Source organism: Mus musculus, chromosome 13, assembly GCF_000001635.26.
Source record: "Mus musculus strain C57BL/6J chromosome 13, GRCm38.p6 C57BL/6J".
NCBI classification, from domain to species: domain Eukaryota; kingdom Metazoa; phylum Chordata; class Mammalia; order Rodentia; family Muridae; genus Mus; species Mus musculus.
This window is the reverse complement of record NC_000079.6, coordinates 77545747-77562416: the sequence shown is the minus strand read 5'-3', so window position 1 is coordinate 77562416 and position 16670 is coordinate 77545747. Positions and strand designations below refer to the sequence as shown.

At 39.0% G+C, this 16670-nt stretch overlaps 1 protein-coding gene and 1 pseudogene across 2 annotated transcripts in view, besides 1 other annotated feature; one reads left to right on the top strand and one right to left on the bottom strand.

Annotated features, from left to right (window-relative positions):
- The window catches only part of 2210408I21Rik (RIKEN cDNA 2210408I21 gene), a 478255-nt gene that overhangs the window by 51369 nt on the left and 410216 nt on the right, over positions 1-16670 (bottom strand). The window lies entirely within an intron of this gene.
- On the top strand, positions 8044-8807 carry Gm9634 (predicted gene 9634; annotated as a pseudogene).
- Positions 12679-15952: an enhancer, noted in NCBI's record as "VISTA enhancer mm881". NCBI's record gives its function as "enhancer in: forebrain[5/7] | facial mesenchyme[7/7]" and the evidence as "EXISTENCE:transgenic organism evidence [ECO:0001131][PMID:17130149]".

Here is a 16670-nt window from a genome sequence, read left to right as displayed (position 1 = left end):
GGTGTGCATTACCAGGTGTGCATTACCAGGTGTGTATTACCAGGTATGTATTTCCAGGTGTGCATTACCAGGTGTGCATTACCAGGTGTGTATTACAGTTTGCAAGGTGCTAGAACTAAGTAGCCTTGACTTCTTTTTAAAAAAAAGTTAAGGTACTGAAACAGTGAATTTTATAAGCTATTTAAAACTTCTCAGATTAGATTAACTGAAGAAAATAATTTACTACATAAGAACTAATATTTTTCAGAACTACTCTGAGTCAGGCAGTATATTAGATAGAAGGGAATCAGTTAGTCAATATGATCAATAAGATCCCTTTTACATATGGATCTTCTGCTATTGACAGACTGTAAACAAAGAATACAGTGTGTAAATTAGTAAATGGCAATAATGGGTGGGGTAGACATATAGCACATGAGTTCTTTCATATATGGAGCCCAAATTTAGACATATATTTCAATAAATGGTTCTTTCCAGATTCTGGCTATTATAAATATGGCTGCTATGAACATAGTGGTGCATGTGTCCTTATTACAAGTTGGAACATCTTCTGGGTATATGAAAGCAGGGGTGGTCTAACTGAGGGTAGATGGGCGATCAGAGAAAAACTAGGGAGGACCAAAAAGGTAATGAGGGGAGGGCCATGAGCAGAGGAGGGAAGCTAACCATCAAATGTTATAACGAAACTTTCTGTGAATGCTAACTAAAATGAGTTAAAAATAAACAAGTACAGCTGTGTCTTCAGGCAGTACTATGTCCAATTATCAGAAGAATCACCAGACTGATTTCCAGAGTGGATGCAATCCCACCAGCAATGGAGGAGTGTTCCTCTTTCTCCACATCCTCGCCAGCATCTGCTGTCACCTGAGTTTTTGATCTTAGCCATTTTGACTGGTGTGAAGTGGAATCTCAGGGTTTTTTTGATTTGCATTTCCCTGACAACTAAGGATGTTGAACATTTTAGGTGCTTCCCAGCCATTCGGTATTCCTCAGTTGAGGATTCTTTGTTTAGCTCTGTACCCACTTTTTAATAGGGTTATTTGGTTCTCTGGAATCTAACACCTTGAGTTCTTTGTATATATTGAATATTATGGAGAAGTTAGAGAAAGGACTGAAGGAGCTGAAGGGGATTGCAACCCCCATAGGATGTACAAAAATATCAACCAACCACAGACCGCCCCCCCCCAAGAGCACCTAGGGAATAAACCACCAACCAAAGAATGCACATGGAGCGACCCATGGCTCCAGCTACATATGTAGCAGGGGATGGCCTTGTTGGTCATCAATGAGAGGAGAGGCTGTTGGTCCTGTGAAGGCTAATGCCCCAGTGTAGGGGAATTTGAGGGTGGGGAGGCAGGAGTGGGTGGGTGGGGGAAAACCTAATAGAACCAGGGGGAGGGGAGATGTAATTGGGGGTTTCTGGGGGGGGGACCAGGAAAGGGGATAACATTTGAAATGTAAATAAAGAAAATATCCAATAGAAAAAGAAAAATGAAAAAATATCTTGGGGAAGAAAAAAATAAACAATACAATTTTAAAGAGATAGTTTAACTTAAATGATAGGACATGGTTTGATTTAATTGACTAGAATTTAATAATTTCTTCAGAATACTTACAGTTTAAGAATGGGAAAATGCTCTCCATATCACCCTTTAAAGAAACTAATATTCAAACCTTACATATTTAGACATTTTCCCTCTCTCCTTAATTTTCATTGGGATAATAGCTTTCAACAATTCCTTTTGCCCATATAGTTTAATGATTTCTATATATGAGGTATTTTACTTGACACTTTTGAGGTTCTAAAAAATGTGCTCTGTCCATATCTCTCTCTCTTTCCTTTCTACTAGTTATCTATTATTCTTGATTTGTGCCCTACTACACTAGCCACAATTCTAGAACAGTGTCAAAAATGAGGGTGGGAATTCTGTCTTACTTCCATTTTAGTGAATATTCTCAGTTTATTAATATTACATAGTATGATCTTCCTTCATATTTCCTTTTCTTCCTCTCCATCTGCTTCTCTCTTTCTCTCTCTCCTCTTCTTCCCTTTTCTCTTATCTTGTAGCATAGGTGGGTCTCAAAGATGATTCCCCCTGACTCCACCTCCTATATGACAAGAATAAAGGCATGGATCACTATACACAGCCACAGACATCCTTCTTTATGCAAATTGTCTACAAGATCCATTTTTCCTTCAAGAATTTGTTGGGAATTATTTTTTTAAACTGGTACAAATATTTTAAAATTATTCTTTACAGTGGAATATCACTCAGCAATAAACATGAACAAAGTGCTGATTTCTACACACACTAGGAGTATGTGTAGAAACCTTATTCAAAAAGTAAGGCAACAAATGAATATATATATACATATATATTCATAATTTTAAAGTTATTATTATTTTTATTATTTTGATCAGCGTGTCTGCCCCTCTCAACACCTCACAGTCTGCAGGTCACCCATGAGATCTGTTGCAGCCAGGGAAAAGTTAAAATGAATGCAGTAACAAAGAAATCTAAGTAACCTATAAGTAACTCAAACTGAAGGTGAGAAGAGAGAAAGAAAGGAGCTAAGAAATCCTGGGGAGTCCTCTAAGGACACATGCTCCACTATGTTCCTAGCAGCCTTATTTATAATAGCCAGAAGCTGGAAAGAAACCAGATGCCCCTCAACAGAGGAATGGATACAGAAAATGTGGTACATTTACACAATGGAGTACTACTCAGCTATTAACAAGAATGAATTTATGAAATTCCTAGCCAAATGGATGGACCTGAAGGGCATCATCCTGAGTGAGGTAACCTAATCACAAAAGAACTCACATGATATGTACTCACCGATAAGCGGATATTAGCCCAGAAACTTAGAATACCCAAGATATAAGATACAATTTGTGAAACACATGAAACTCAAGAAGAACAAAGACCAAAGTGTGGACACTTTGCCCCTTCTTAGAATTGGGAACAAAACACCCATGGAAGGAGTTACAGAGACAAAGTTTGGAGCTGAGACGAAAAGATGGACCATCTAGAGACTGCCATACCCAGGGATCCATCCCATAATCAGCCTCCAAACGCTGATACCATTGCATACACTAGCAAAATTTTGCTGAAAAGACCCAGATATAGCTGTCTCTTGTGAGGCTATGCCTGGACCTAGCAAACACAGAAGTGAATGCTCACAGTCAGCTATTGGATGGATCACAAGGCCCCCAATGGAGGAGCTAGAGAAAGTACCCAAGGAGCTTAAGGGGTCTGCAACCCTATAGGTGGAACAACAATATGAACTAACCAGTACCTGCCGGAGCTCGTGTCTCTAGCTACACGAGCTCCAGAAGATGTATCAGAAGATGGCCTAGTCGGCCATCACTGGAAAGAGAGGCCCATTGGTCTTGCAAACTTTATATTCCTCAGCACAGGGGAACGCCAGGGCCAAGAAGTGGGAGTGGGGGGAGGAGGGGAGTGGGGGGCGGGTATGGGGAGACTTTTGGGATAGCATTGGAAATGTAAATGAAGAAAATACCTAAATAAAAAAAAAGAAATCCTGGGGAGAATCTTGTTGACAGGACTCTGTAATGCTAAAGATCAAAACAACTATTCACAAAACCTCTTTGGCTATTGGTGTGTACATCCATCAGACAGTAATCACATATATTTCCTCATTTTAGTTATTAAAGAGATAAAAGCTATTTCAACTGCAAAGAGCATAGCCTGTACCTATAACTTGTTCTTCAAATTCTCTTCTGCAGTTAAAAATAAGGGACTAAAAATAAACAAATAAAAAGATCTTCTCTTTGTAGAGAAATGATTATAGAAGGAGGTGCAGGAAAAACACAGAATGCATCGGCAGCATTTGTATGTGAGGAAGCAGAGCCAGCAAAATGAGTCAACAAGTAAATGCTCTTCTCGCCAAACCTGAGTTCAAGCCCTGGCGACCATATGATTAGAGGAAAGAATCATCCTGTGAGCAGACATTCAGACAGACAGATAGACAGACAGACACTCACATTCACACACCTTCTCTCACACACAACTAATATTCTTTTAAAAGTAAGGTAAGTGAATGAAGGATAAGAAGAAAGGGTGGCTGTTGATCTGAGAACTAAATGGTCAAAGATAGGGTAGAAACCAAGCATCCAGACTGAAAATTTCTACAACAGAGGCCAGTATATCACATGAATAAAGGAGCTACAGTGGAAGAGTTAATAACTGCTAAATTCTGACAAACTTGATCAATATAATAATTACTGTATTAGATTATAACCACAATCACTTAATAAAGTAATTATTTAGAGATACATACTAATATAAATAAATGAGTAAATTGAGGAGAAACGACAGTTCCTTTTTCAACCATGATTCCAATTAATAAATATGAAGAATTGAGAACACTATAGTTATGAAAACAGAATGGGAGCAGTTGCCACTTGGTGCATTCTAAAACTATATAGTATAGTTATAAAACACATATAGCACATATAGTATAGTTATAAAATATGTAATCACTATATATGAAAAACATTAACTCTACCCTGAAGATCCTAAAAAAAATACCAGTTTAATCACGTGATGAAACACAACATCTCTAGTAGTAAACCATGCTAACATTACATGATGCCCAGTGTGATTCCCTGGCAAGGGCATACTGCTCTTTACTACATAGTCTTAATCTAACCAGGAGAAAGCATCCAAAAAAAAAAAAAAAACCATAATCAAGCCACAGTCTACAATACTAACCATGTATCCTTCAAAAGATGGAACTCCATAACAAAGGCAGGAATTGCCACAGCTTAGAGATGACAAAATGAGACAGGACAACTAAGTATAATGTGAGCTCCTAAGCAACAAAAGGCCCACTATGGAAAAGCTGGTGGGTTCTCAGAAAGTTCCATACTTTACACAACAGGGCTGCCAACACCCAAGGCTAATTCCTGAGTTTTTATAAGGACCTTTTACCATGAAATAACCATTATGTGAAGTTATAAGGAAACCTATATGGCATTCTATTCTGGCATTCATCTGTCAGTCAGTCAAACAAGAAGCTATAGTGCTAAACAATACTGTGGATATTGCCATATTATTGTACAGACTTACCACCTCACAGAAGTTTGAATCCAGTCTACTTTTTGTTCCTTGCCAGGTAACTGACTGCTTTCCCGACACCTGGGTATTTTAAATCAACTTTCCACCTTCTTGAAATTATCCAGGCCTTACATATTGTTAATTTGATTTTATTCAGTATCATAGAAGATTCTCATGTTATTGTTTGAGCAACTTTTTTGAGCATGTTGCAGTTTGTTTGTGTGTGTGTGTGTGTGTGTGTGTGTGTGTGTGTGTGAGAGAGAGAGAGGGGGGGGGGGATATGCTTTCCTTTCCTTTAAGCCACAGTTTACATCACAAGCATTGTTTGGGTTATTCATCTTTAATGTAGGAGAAACAATACCAGACCATTTCAGCATCCTGTAACTCACAGAAAAATGATTGACAACAGGTTTCCTGACATACTGTCTTCAGAATTGGGTAGTATCTAAAATCAGTTTTAGTCTTTTCCAATAATTTTATTAAACACTCCTGGGTAGAGCTCATTTCAGATCAGAAGCTGCTAATGAAAAGGGCCTGCATTTTGAAGTTGACAATTTTAGTTGAATTAGTACTGGGAAAGGACATTTGCATTGTGAGCAATGCAATTTTATCTGGAATTCCTGCATGCTAGAGTCAGAAAGGAGAACATAAAGTTACAGATTATGTTTTCATAGAAAAATGAAAGCAAGAGAGTTGGCTTTCTCCACGAGAATTAGGAAGTTAGATAATGGCCTGGAAACTGTGAAGCTGATTGCAAAATGAATTTTAAAAGACCCTATGATTTAATGTATTCTTGTTTTCATTCCTTTTATTCTTTATAAAGACAAAGACTCCTCTGTAAATATTGCTTTAAGGATTATCAGGCTTTCATTTTCAATTTCATCCAAAGGCAATAATTTAAACCATAATATTGGCTTTGCAAATGTAAACAGAGATTGAGCCGCTTTCCTTTAGTTAATCGGGATGCCAATGAAATTACAGCCAATTAAATAATTGCTCTATTAACCTAATGTATTACTAATGCATAATGGGGTATAACAAACAGCCAGAAGCACAGCCTGGAAAGGAGAGGGCTGCATCAAGGTGAAGAGACTGGAGAATTTTCTAGTTCCATCCATTTGCCTGCAAAATTCTTGATGTTCTCATTTTTTTATTAGATATTTTCTTCATTTACATTTCAAATGCTATCCCCAAAGCCCCCTATTCCCCCCCCCACCTGCCCTGCTCCCCAACCCACCCACTCTCACTTCCTGGCCCTGTCATTCCCCTGTACTGGGGCATATGATCTTAGCAAGACCAAGGGCCTCTCCTCCCATTGATGGCCGACTAGGACATCCTCTGCTACATATGAAACTAGAGACACAGCTCTGAGAGGTGCTGGTTAGTTCATATTGTTGTTCCACCTATACAGGGTTGCAGACCCCTTTAGCTCCTTGGGTACTTTCTGTAGCTCCTTTATCAGAGGCCCTGTGTTCCACCCATTAGATGACCGTGAGCATACACTTCTGTATTTGTTCTCATTCTTAATAGCTGAATAGTATTCCATTGTGTAAATGAACCACATTTTCTGTGTCTGTTCCTCTGTTGAGGAACATATAGGTTGTTTCCAGATTCTGGCTATTACAGATAAAGCTGCTATGAACATAGTGGAGCATGTGGCCCTGTGGTGTGGTGAGGAGTCTTTTGGGTATATGCCCAAGAGTGGTATAGCTGGGTCTTCAGGTAGATCTATTTCCATTTTTCTGAGGAAACTCCAAATTGATTTCCAGAGTACTTTTACCAGTTTGCAATCCCACCAGCAATGGAGGAGTGTTCCTCTTTCTCCACATCCTTGCCAGCATCTTCTGTCACTTGAGTTTTTGATCTTAGCCATTCTTAATAGTGTGAGGTTGAATCTCAGGGTTGTTTTGATTTGCATTTCCCTGATGAATAAAGATGTTGAACATTTTTTTCAGGTGCTTCTCAGCCATTTGGTATTCCTCAGTTGAGAATTCTTTGTTTAGCCTGTACCCCATTTTAAAACAGGGTTATTTGGTTCTCAAAAGTCTAACTTCTTGTGTTCTTTGTATATATTGGATATAAGCTATCTATAGAATGTAGGATTGGTAAAGATTTTTTCCCAATTTGTAGGTTGCCATTTTTCAGGCCACGGACCCATCTCAAAAAATTTAACCCAGAATTGCTCCTGTCTAAAGGAAACATAGGGACAAAGAGTGGAGCAGAGACCAAAGGAAAGGCCATCCAGAGACTGCCCCACCTGGGGATTCATCCCATATGCAGACAACAAACCCAGGCACTATTGCTGATGTCAAGAAGTGCTTGCTGTAACTCCTTCACAAAGTTCGGAGCTAAGACGAAAGGATGGGCCATACAGAGACTACCTCACCCAGGGATCCATCCCATAATCAGCCACCAAACACAGACACTATTGCATATGCCAGCAAGATTTTGCTGAAAGGACCCTGATATAGCTGTCTCTTAGGAGGCTATGGCAGTGCCTGGCAAATATAGAAGTGGATGCTCTGAGTCATCTATAGAATGGAACACAGGGACCTCAATGGAGGAGCCAGAGAAAGTACCCAAGGAACTGAAGGGGTCTGCAACCTTATAGATGGAAAAACAATATGAACTAACCAGTACCCCCAGAGCTTGTGTCTCTAGCTGAATATGTAGCAGAAGATGGCCTAGTCGGCCATCATTGGGAAAAGAGGCCCCTTGGTCTTGCAAACTTTATATGCCCCAGTACAGGGGAATGCCAGGGCCAAGAAGTGGGAGGGGGTGGGTAGGGGATCAAGGGGGGGGGAGTGTATAGGGGACTTTAGGGATAGCATTTGAAATGTAAATGAAGGCCTTTCCAGTCCTGGACTGAACAAGGCAGGGTCATGGACCAGTGACACCCAGAAATTAAGCGTTTTTTGAGACCCAGGAGGACGCGGACTGCTGTTCCGCGGCTGTCATCATGCCACAAAATGAATATATTGAATTGCACCGCAAACGATATGGATATTGTTTGGACTACCATGAGAAAAAGAGAAAGAAAGAAGGTCGGGAGGCCCATGAACGTTCAAAGAAGGAAAAAAAAATGGCCTGAGGCTAAGCTCTACCATAAACAGAGCCATGCCAAGAAAATACAAATGAAAAAGACTATTAAGATGCATGAGAAGTGAAACACCAAGCAGAAGGATGATAAGAAGACTCCACAGGGAGCAGTACCCGTCTATCTGCTGGACAGAGGGGGCAAAAGTACTTTCTAACATGATTAAGCAGAAACGGAAAGAAAAGGTGGGAAAATGAGAGGTCCCTCTACACAAAGTTCGTGACCAAGGAGAAACAGAAGTATTGAAAGTTATTCGAACAGGAAAAAGAAAAAAAAAGGCATGGAAGAGAATGGTTACTAAAGTCTGTTTTGTTGGTGATGGCTTTATAAGAAAACCACCTAAATATGAAAGGTTCGTTAGGTCTATGGGTCTATGTTTCAAAAAAGCCCATGTCACACACCCTGAGCTGAAAGCTACCTTTTGCCTGCCTATTCTCGGTGTGAAAAAGAATCCATCATCCCCATTACATACAACCCTGGGGGCGATCACCAAAGGTACAGTTATTGAAGTGAATGTGAGCGAGCTGGGCCTTGTGACACAAGGAGGCAAGGTTATTTGGGGAAAGTATGCCCAAGTTACCAACAATCCTGATAACGATGGGAGCATAAATGCGGTCTTGCTGGTTTGACAGTGACGTCACTCATACAAGTCATTCCGCTCAATACCGAAGACCACACCCTGTCAGGAAAACACCATCGCTGGGGTCTTTCTGAACTACCAAGCAGCCTTACCCCATGTGCAGTCATCAAGAAGTATTTATTAAGTTGTAAAGGAAAACAAAACTGCCCAGTTTGACAGTTGGTTTTTAGTTTGGGGCATAATGGTTTATGTGTTAATAAAATTTAGTGGCAATAGAAAAAAAAAGAAAAGAAAAAGAAAAAGAAAAAGAAAAAAGAAATGTAAATGAAGAAAATGTCTAATAAAAATTTGGAAAAAAAAAGTGCTTGCTGGCAGGAGCCTGGTATATATGTCTCCTGAGAGGCTCTGCCAGAGCCTGACAAATACAGATGCAGATGCTTGCATCTGGTTATTGAACTGAGCACGGGGACCCCAACGGAGCAGTTAGAGAAAGGACTGAAGCAGCTGAAGGGGATTGCAACTCTATAGGAAGAACAACAATATCAACCAATCAGACCTCCCAGAGCTCCCAGGGACTAAACCACCAATCAAAGAATACACATAGAGGAACCCATGGCTCCAGCTGCATATATAGCACAGGATGACCTTATCTGGCATCAATGGGAAGGGAGACCCTTGGTCCTGTGAAGGCTAGATGCCCCAGCATAGAGGAATGCTAGGGTGGTGAAGTGGGAGTTGGCGGGTGGGGCAGCACCATCATAGAAGCATGGGGAGGGGGATGGGATAGGGGACTTGGGGAGGCGAAACTGAGAAGGGGGATAACATTGAAATGTAAATAAACAAAACAACCAAAGGAAGAAAGGAAGAAAGAAAGAGAGGGGGGAGAAAGAAAAAGAAAGAGAGAGAGAGAGAGAGAGAGAGAGAGAGAGAGAGAGAGAGAGGACGAAAGACTCACCCAGAATTAATGTAAGGCTATTTGAAAAAATGCAGCTGATTAGAGCCTGCCAGTCCAAAGAACATATCTAAATCATGGTATCCTGACATGAAAAGGGACTTCAAGGGATTTATTTTATTTGCAAGTGTTCAGACCTTTATTTAATGAACAGCTCAAGATTACCTGTCAGAAAATACTTTCTTATAAGATATTAATGTCTCTTCAGCCATACTCATTGGTAAAAATAAGTTTTCTTATTCATTTTTGCATCCAACAACATCCCAAGTTGGTCTATATAACATGCTCTGCTTTCTGCCATTACAGACTTAGCTTTCTAGAACTTTATATTTATAAATGGGACCAGATAGTAAATTATCTGTAGTCTTTGATTCTTTCATTTAGCATGTTTTTGGAATTCATGCCCTTGAGTTAATATTTTGTTGTGTTTTTTTCATTTAATAGCTGATGGGCACTTAAGTTGCTTGCATCTCATTTCTTGCTATGAACATTTGTAACCACATTTTCTATGGATACTTGTGAAGTTTGGGTAAATTAGGATAGACTTGTTTTATTTTTAACCTCATGAGGTACAGTTACTGCCTGATTGATTCTGATTATGTGTTCTCTCTATCTCTTTCTCTCTGCTTATCTCTCTGTCTCTGTCTATTCTACAGAGAACTGAACCTAGGCTTTTCACATGGCAGACATGCACTTTACCACTGAGTTACATTTCTGTACCTTTTCTTCTTAGTTTTGAGCCATGGTCTTGTTAACTTGTCAAGGCTAACTGTGAACTTACTATGTAGTATGAGCGAGCAAGCCTTGAAATTGCAGTCTTCCTGCTTAAGCCTCTTGAGTAGATAGATTTACTTTTATATGTGCATCTGGTCAATGTTTTGATTGGAGTTGTATGCATTTTATAGACTTTGGAAGGATTATTATCTTTAAAAAGTGTTTTACCAGGCAGTGGTGGCACAATCCTTTAATCCCAGCACTTGGGAGTCAGAGGCAGGCGGATTTCTGTGTTCAAGGCCAGCCTGGTCTACAGAGTGAGTTCCAGGACAGCCAGGGCTACACAGAGAAACCCTGTCTCAAAAAAAAAAAATGTTTCAAACCTGTGGTCACATAGGTTTGTGTTAAACTCAGTAGTTAAACTCAGTGGGCTACAGAACAAACAGACATGACTATTGGAGAGTGACTTGTAGGGAGGAACAGGGCTGACAGTGGGAAGGAGTTGGGAAAGGGAGTCTTGGTGACTAGAAGATCAAGAATGTATTATATGCATATTTGAAATTGTTAAGGAGGAAATTTGATAAAAATGGAATCTTTGATCCCAGAGTATTTTCAATTTATTTAGTTTTACTTCTACTTTGAAATGTTTTAATGTCTTTTGTAGTTGTATTAGTTAGGGTTCTCTAGAGTCATAGAATTTATGGGTATTTTCTTTAAAGGAATTTGTTGATGACGTACAGTCTGCACTCCAACTCCCAACAATGGTCAGCAGCAGCTATGAATGGGAGACCAAGGATCTAGCAGTTGCTCAGTCCCACACAGCAAGCAGGCAAAGGAGGGGGAGAGAGAGAGAGAAAGAGAGGGGGGGAGTCTTCCTTCTTCCAATGTCCTTATGTAGGTCTCCAGCAGAAGGTGTAGCCCAGATTAAAGGTGTGTGCCACCATGCCTTTAATCCCAGATGACTTGAACTCAGAGATCTCCCTGTCTTAATGTTCTGTAATTCATAGCCACTATACCTCAAGATGTCCATACCAAGATCCAGGTCAGAAACTTCTATCTCCCAGCCTCCAGATTAGGATCACTGGTGAGCCTTCCAATCTGGATTGTAGTTCATCCCAGATTTAGTCAAATAGACAACCAGGAATAACCACGACAGTAGTATTTTAGGATTTTTTGTTTGCTTGTTTGTTTTGACATAGTCTCTAACTATGTGGACCTGTCTGGAACTCTCTATGTCGACCAGGGTAGAATCAAATTCCCTGAGGTCCACCTGCTTCTGCCTGGTAAGTGTTGAGATTAAAGGCTTGCTTGGTACCACCATGCTTGGCATATTTTACAGGTTGGTAAATTATTTTTACTATTATTATTTTATGTGTTTGAGTATTTTGCCTATATGCTTGTCTCTGCACCATGAGTATGTCTGGTGTTTAAGAGGGCAGAAGAAAGCTTCGGATACCTGGGGACTGGAGTTTTAAATGGTTGCAAGTCACCATGTGGGTGCTAGGAATCAAAGTGTGTCCTTTGGAGGGATCAATGAGTGATCTTATCTACTAAGCCATCCCCTTAGCCCTGACCTTATGGTTCTAAGTATAGAGGGAGGTGATCTACATATTTTGTTATTTGTATTTCTGAGCACTTTATGCTATTATACAAGTAAATGTACAATTAATTTTTCACTGTGAATTGCCTTTTGCTGGTGTGTAAAGATAAATTTTTATATTGACTTTGTATCCTTTATTATGGTTAAATTTATGACATTTCCTAGTTATTTGTGGTTCTTTGGAGGTTTCTATATACAACCTGGTCATCTACAAATACAAACAATTTTTCTGTCTTTCCTACTTGCATGCACTTTATGTATCATGTTTTATTGTTCTACATATTCAGAACGGTATTAAATGAAGTGGTAAGAGAAGACAGAGGTATTGCTTAATTCCAGATCTTCCTATATTATGTCAACTTTGGAGATTTCATACATTCCCTTAATCAAATTGAGTACGTTTCTTTTCTTTCTCAGTTTCCTGAGTTTTTTTCATGGTATGATATGATCTGTTTTTCTAGATCTATGGCTATGACCAGTTTCTCCCCTATATTCGTTTGATATGGTGAACTTGTTTTGATTAATTTTCAGGCACATGTAAATAATTTGACTTAAGCTGAAAAGAAAAGAAAAGAAAAGAAAAGAAAAGAAAAGAAAAGAAAAGAAAAGAAAAGAAAAGGAAAAAAGAAAGGAGATACAGAAGGTAGAATGTACCAGTGTCCTTGAAAGTTGGAAGTTAGCCGGGCGTGGTGGTGCACACCTTTAATCCCAGCACTTGGGAGGCAGGGGCAGGCGGATTTTTGAGTTCAAGGCCAACCTGGTCTACAAAGTGAGTTCCAGAACAGCCAGGGCTATACAGAGAAAACCTGTCTCGAAAAACCAAAAAAAAAAAAAAAAAAAAAAAAAAAAAAAAAAAAAAGACAAAAAAAAACAAAAAACAAAAAACAAAAAACAAAACAAAACAAAACCCAAAAACAAACAAACAAACAAAAAAAGAAAGTGGGAAGTTAAGTCATTTGTTAGAAAAATCCTTAAAATGTCTTCAAAAGCCAACAGAATACAAGAGTGAAACATACTCAAAAAAGGAAATAAGATTGCACTATTTTCCTAGCTTTTCTGATTTAAATGTTGTCCATGTTTATTGAAAATACCCACTTATGACAATACATTAGATAACTTGATATTAAATTTCATTAAAAATTTCAAGTCACTGCCTAAAGTCATGTATATGTGTCTTCCTACTCAAAGATATACTGTTTGCAAATAACTTATTTGTGACAAGTTATGTAGAATTTTAAATTCTTAGCTAAAATTTTTAGTAGTAATCATACTCCTTTATTATTAAAACAGCAATATTTTTATGATTGAATTAAACTGTGGCATTAGGCTACTGCCTAACGCTTTTGGTTTCATGAAAGTTCAATGCCATTGTAGAAAGAAAACCTTTGCATGATTAGGCACAGGGCTAAGCATCCATCCCCACTAAAACTGAAATCAAAACGAAACAATCCATCATGAGAAAAATAATAGTTCCCGTAAAAATACAGTTTCCTAGAAGGTACATTATAAAAGTATGCATTTACCCAGTCATTTGAAATACCGTAATTATACAAACTGCTCATCAAGAGACTTTTAAACCTCATTAAAATCATAAAACAATTCTAATTAAAACCACATTTAAATTAAGTTTCTATAACTAACCTACACAGTACTTTAAATCAAACAAAAAAGTTGTATAAAAGATCCAATTAATTGTAAGTTTTTGTAAGAATTAAAGCCTAATTACTCTATGATTAAGGCTCCCCAAAATGTAATCATCAATGGCTCAATTCAGAAGAATTAGCCTTCTGTACCCCAGATGCCAGGGCAGAACTGCAGCCCGCCTTTGACACCAGCAAACCTATTCATGGGAAATCAGCATGACTGTGGAAACTTTACCTCCACCCCCACTGGGCGCCAAGTGGAGCGACCAAACAAAGCAGCATGCTTTATACACACTAATGGTTCCTTATCTGAGTTCCCTATCTGATTAAATAAATTTATGTTCATTGGCAAATTAAAAAAAAAAATCATCATCGGAGCCGGTTCTGGAAACGGTGGTGATTTCAGAGTTTCCCACACAGGGTTGGGAAAAGACGCACAGGAGTGAAAAAACAAAAGAGGTCCCTGGCTCTTAGAGAAAGAGAATGGCCCTCTGACAGTTGGCCAAAGCCGTTCTAGCCGCGTGCAACTCCTTTGCTTTCTTGCTCAGCTACTTGAAATGTTTTTCATTTTTATTAGCCCGATTTCCCATGGGAAAGAAAATAAAAAAAGCCCTGTTGACATCGCTGCCTCTTGTGTGTTCTCCGAAACTAATTAACCCTATGAAGTTATTAGGGCGGTATCATTTTTTTCTATGACATCATGCAAGGTGAAGGTCACTTCTATAATATTCTGGGCTTCATTCATGTGGTGCGTATCTCACCAAATATAATTTATTGTAATTTCCCCAGTGCCCTGATAGCCAAGTGATTAGTTATTATGGTACATAAAAAGCTCAGACATATTACACATGATTTATAGCCTCTATTTATGATAATCTAATTTTCTTTTATGGTGCAAAGAAATTTACTGTTTATGTTTTATAGATTGTTATTTTGAGGAAATGATTATTTAAAGTATCTTTTAGTATGGATACTTACTGAATGGGAAGCATCTGGTGGCTGAGGCATCCAAATGATTAGGATAGAAGGACGAATACTTATCCAGTAAACAAGAACCTTCTCTGAACAATCCAGGGTTGAAACTAGATACAGAGGTTTTTGTCTGGTGACTGGTTAAGTCAGACTTGCCTACCCACATGCATCCCACGAGGATCATCGGGGAGAAAGGAAGTTCTGGGGAATGGCAGCACACACTTTATTTTCCCACTGGTACGCTCTTCTTAGCTTTCAAACCCACAGTTATATGCAGTGAAAACCTTCCTGGGATATTTACAAGTGACATCAGCCCAGAGCTACGGCCATAACATTCTAAGAGCAATCTTTCCTTTGCACACAGGCCTCTATCTCTCCTTTCCACTTTGATTTTTTTTTTTTTCTGGGCCTCAGTTTTCATCTTGCTAAGCAAGGAGCTGGCTGCCTCAGGATGATCCCCACCTCACTCTGCCCTTCTGAGGCTCTGCACTGAACATCAGCCTTTCTTTATCCTGCATAACATGGTCTTAGCTTTCCTGGCAACATACTTTACTTCAAGTCTCTTCTGTAAACCTTGTAAACCTGAAAATACAGTCGTATATTTCCATATTTATGTGAGTTCACAAGGGTCACTCACCTCTAGCTATGAGATCTAGCTATGGTGGATCCAGCCATCTTCTTGTTTCCTCAAATTCTACAAGTCCAGAGTGGAGTGACATGACTGACCCCAGAACTCCAGGCCATTTCCCCCTCTCTGTCACTGGTGCCATTAGGTTTCAGAGATAATCTCGAGCTGGGCAGCTTCACCTCCAGTCACTTATGCTTTTAACGCCCTTTCAACTCACACGATTTCATCTTCTTGCTCCCTTATTTTCAATCATTCTCTGAGTTTTCACAACCAGAAAATAGCATCTAATTACTTTTGCCTATTTTTCAATGCATTACTTGAGGTTCTAAGCTAACCTTAGCTGACTATATTACACATTGGGCACCAGAGCACTTAATGACCCTATATCATTTCATTTAATCTGGATGGGATGTAGGTTTTTATGATGTTCTCCTGGCTAGAGACAAAGATACTGAGAGAAGGTGAAGGGACCTGGAGAGATGGATAAAACAATTAAGAGCAGAGAACCCAAGTTTGGTACTTAGCACTTGTGCCTGGTGGCTCACACATGTAATTTCATCTCCAAAGGATCTGGTGTATGTGGGCACCTGCATACAGATGGAATTTACTCATACAGACATTCATAATACTCTTAAATAGAAATAAAGTAATCATAAAAAAGAGAGGAAATGGCTTAATGCCATGGAGCAAAACAGCAGAGGCCGAATTTATACAGACTACACATCCATACCCTTTCCTTACCCTGTGTTGTCCTGATCGAATTCCTTAAAGCTGATTTTAAAAGTCCTTTCATAGCTGAGTTTGTTTCTCATGAAGAAATCTGTGTTATGATCAGAAGTGATTTGTACACTTATAATCTTAAATCCTTTTCCAAACAAGAGAAGGTATAAACAACCTCACTGATGTAGCATTTAGGGTTTCTTTAGTCTAACCCACTCAATAAATTCTAATGAAAAATTAAAAACTATGATTTTATATACACAGAGAGCACAAAAGATATTGTTATACATGTATATAAGCCATAGATACTGAATGCTTACAAGTCCAGATATGTTTTATACAACCAAGGATTATAATATAGGATGAAAATAAATTTTGCTGCCCGTCACAATCATAACCTATATTTCTCTTTTTTAACAGAATATCACTGCTTATCCCCCAGTGGACTTACTCATGGGTAGATTACAATGTGTTAACAGTGACATATGTTAATGATACTAACAGGGATATCTCCATGTTTTCTGAGCACCGCTGACCATCTCTGTGCCCTGCTGTTTGACAAGACATAGCTAGCACCTGCTTCTCGGTGGAGGATTGCTTTGGGACTTCTGGAATCTGCCTTGTCATGAAAGTCCTTCACTTTAGGTTGAAGCAAACTGACTCAACAACTCAACAAGTTT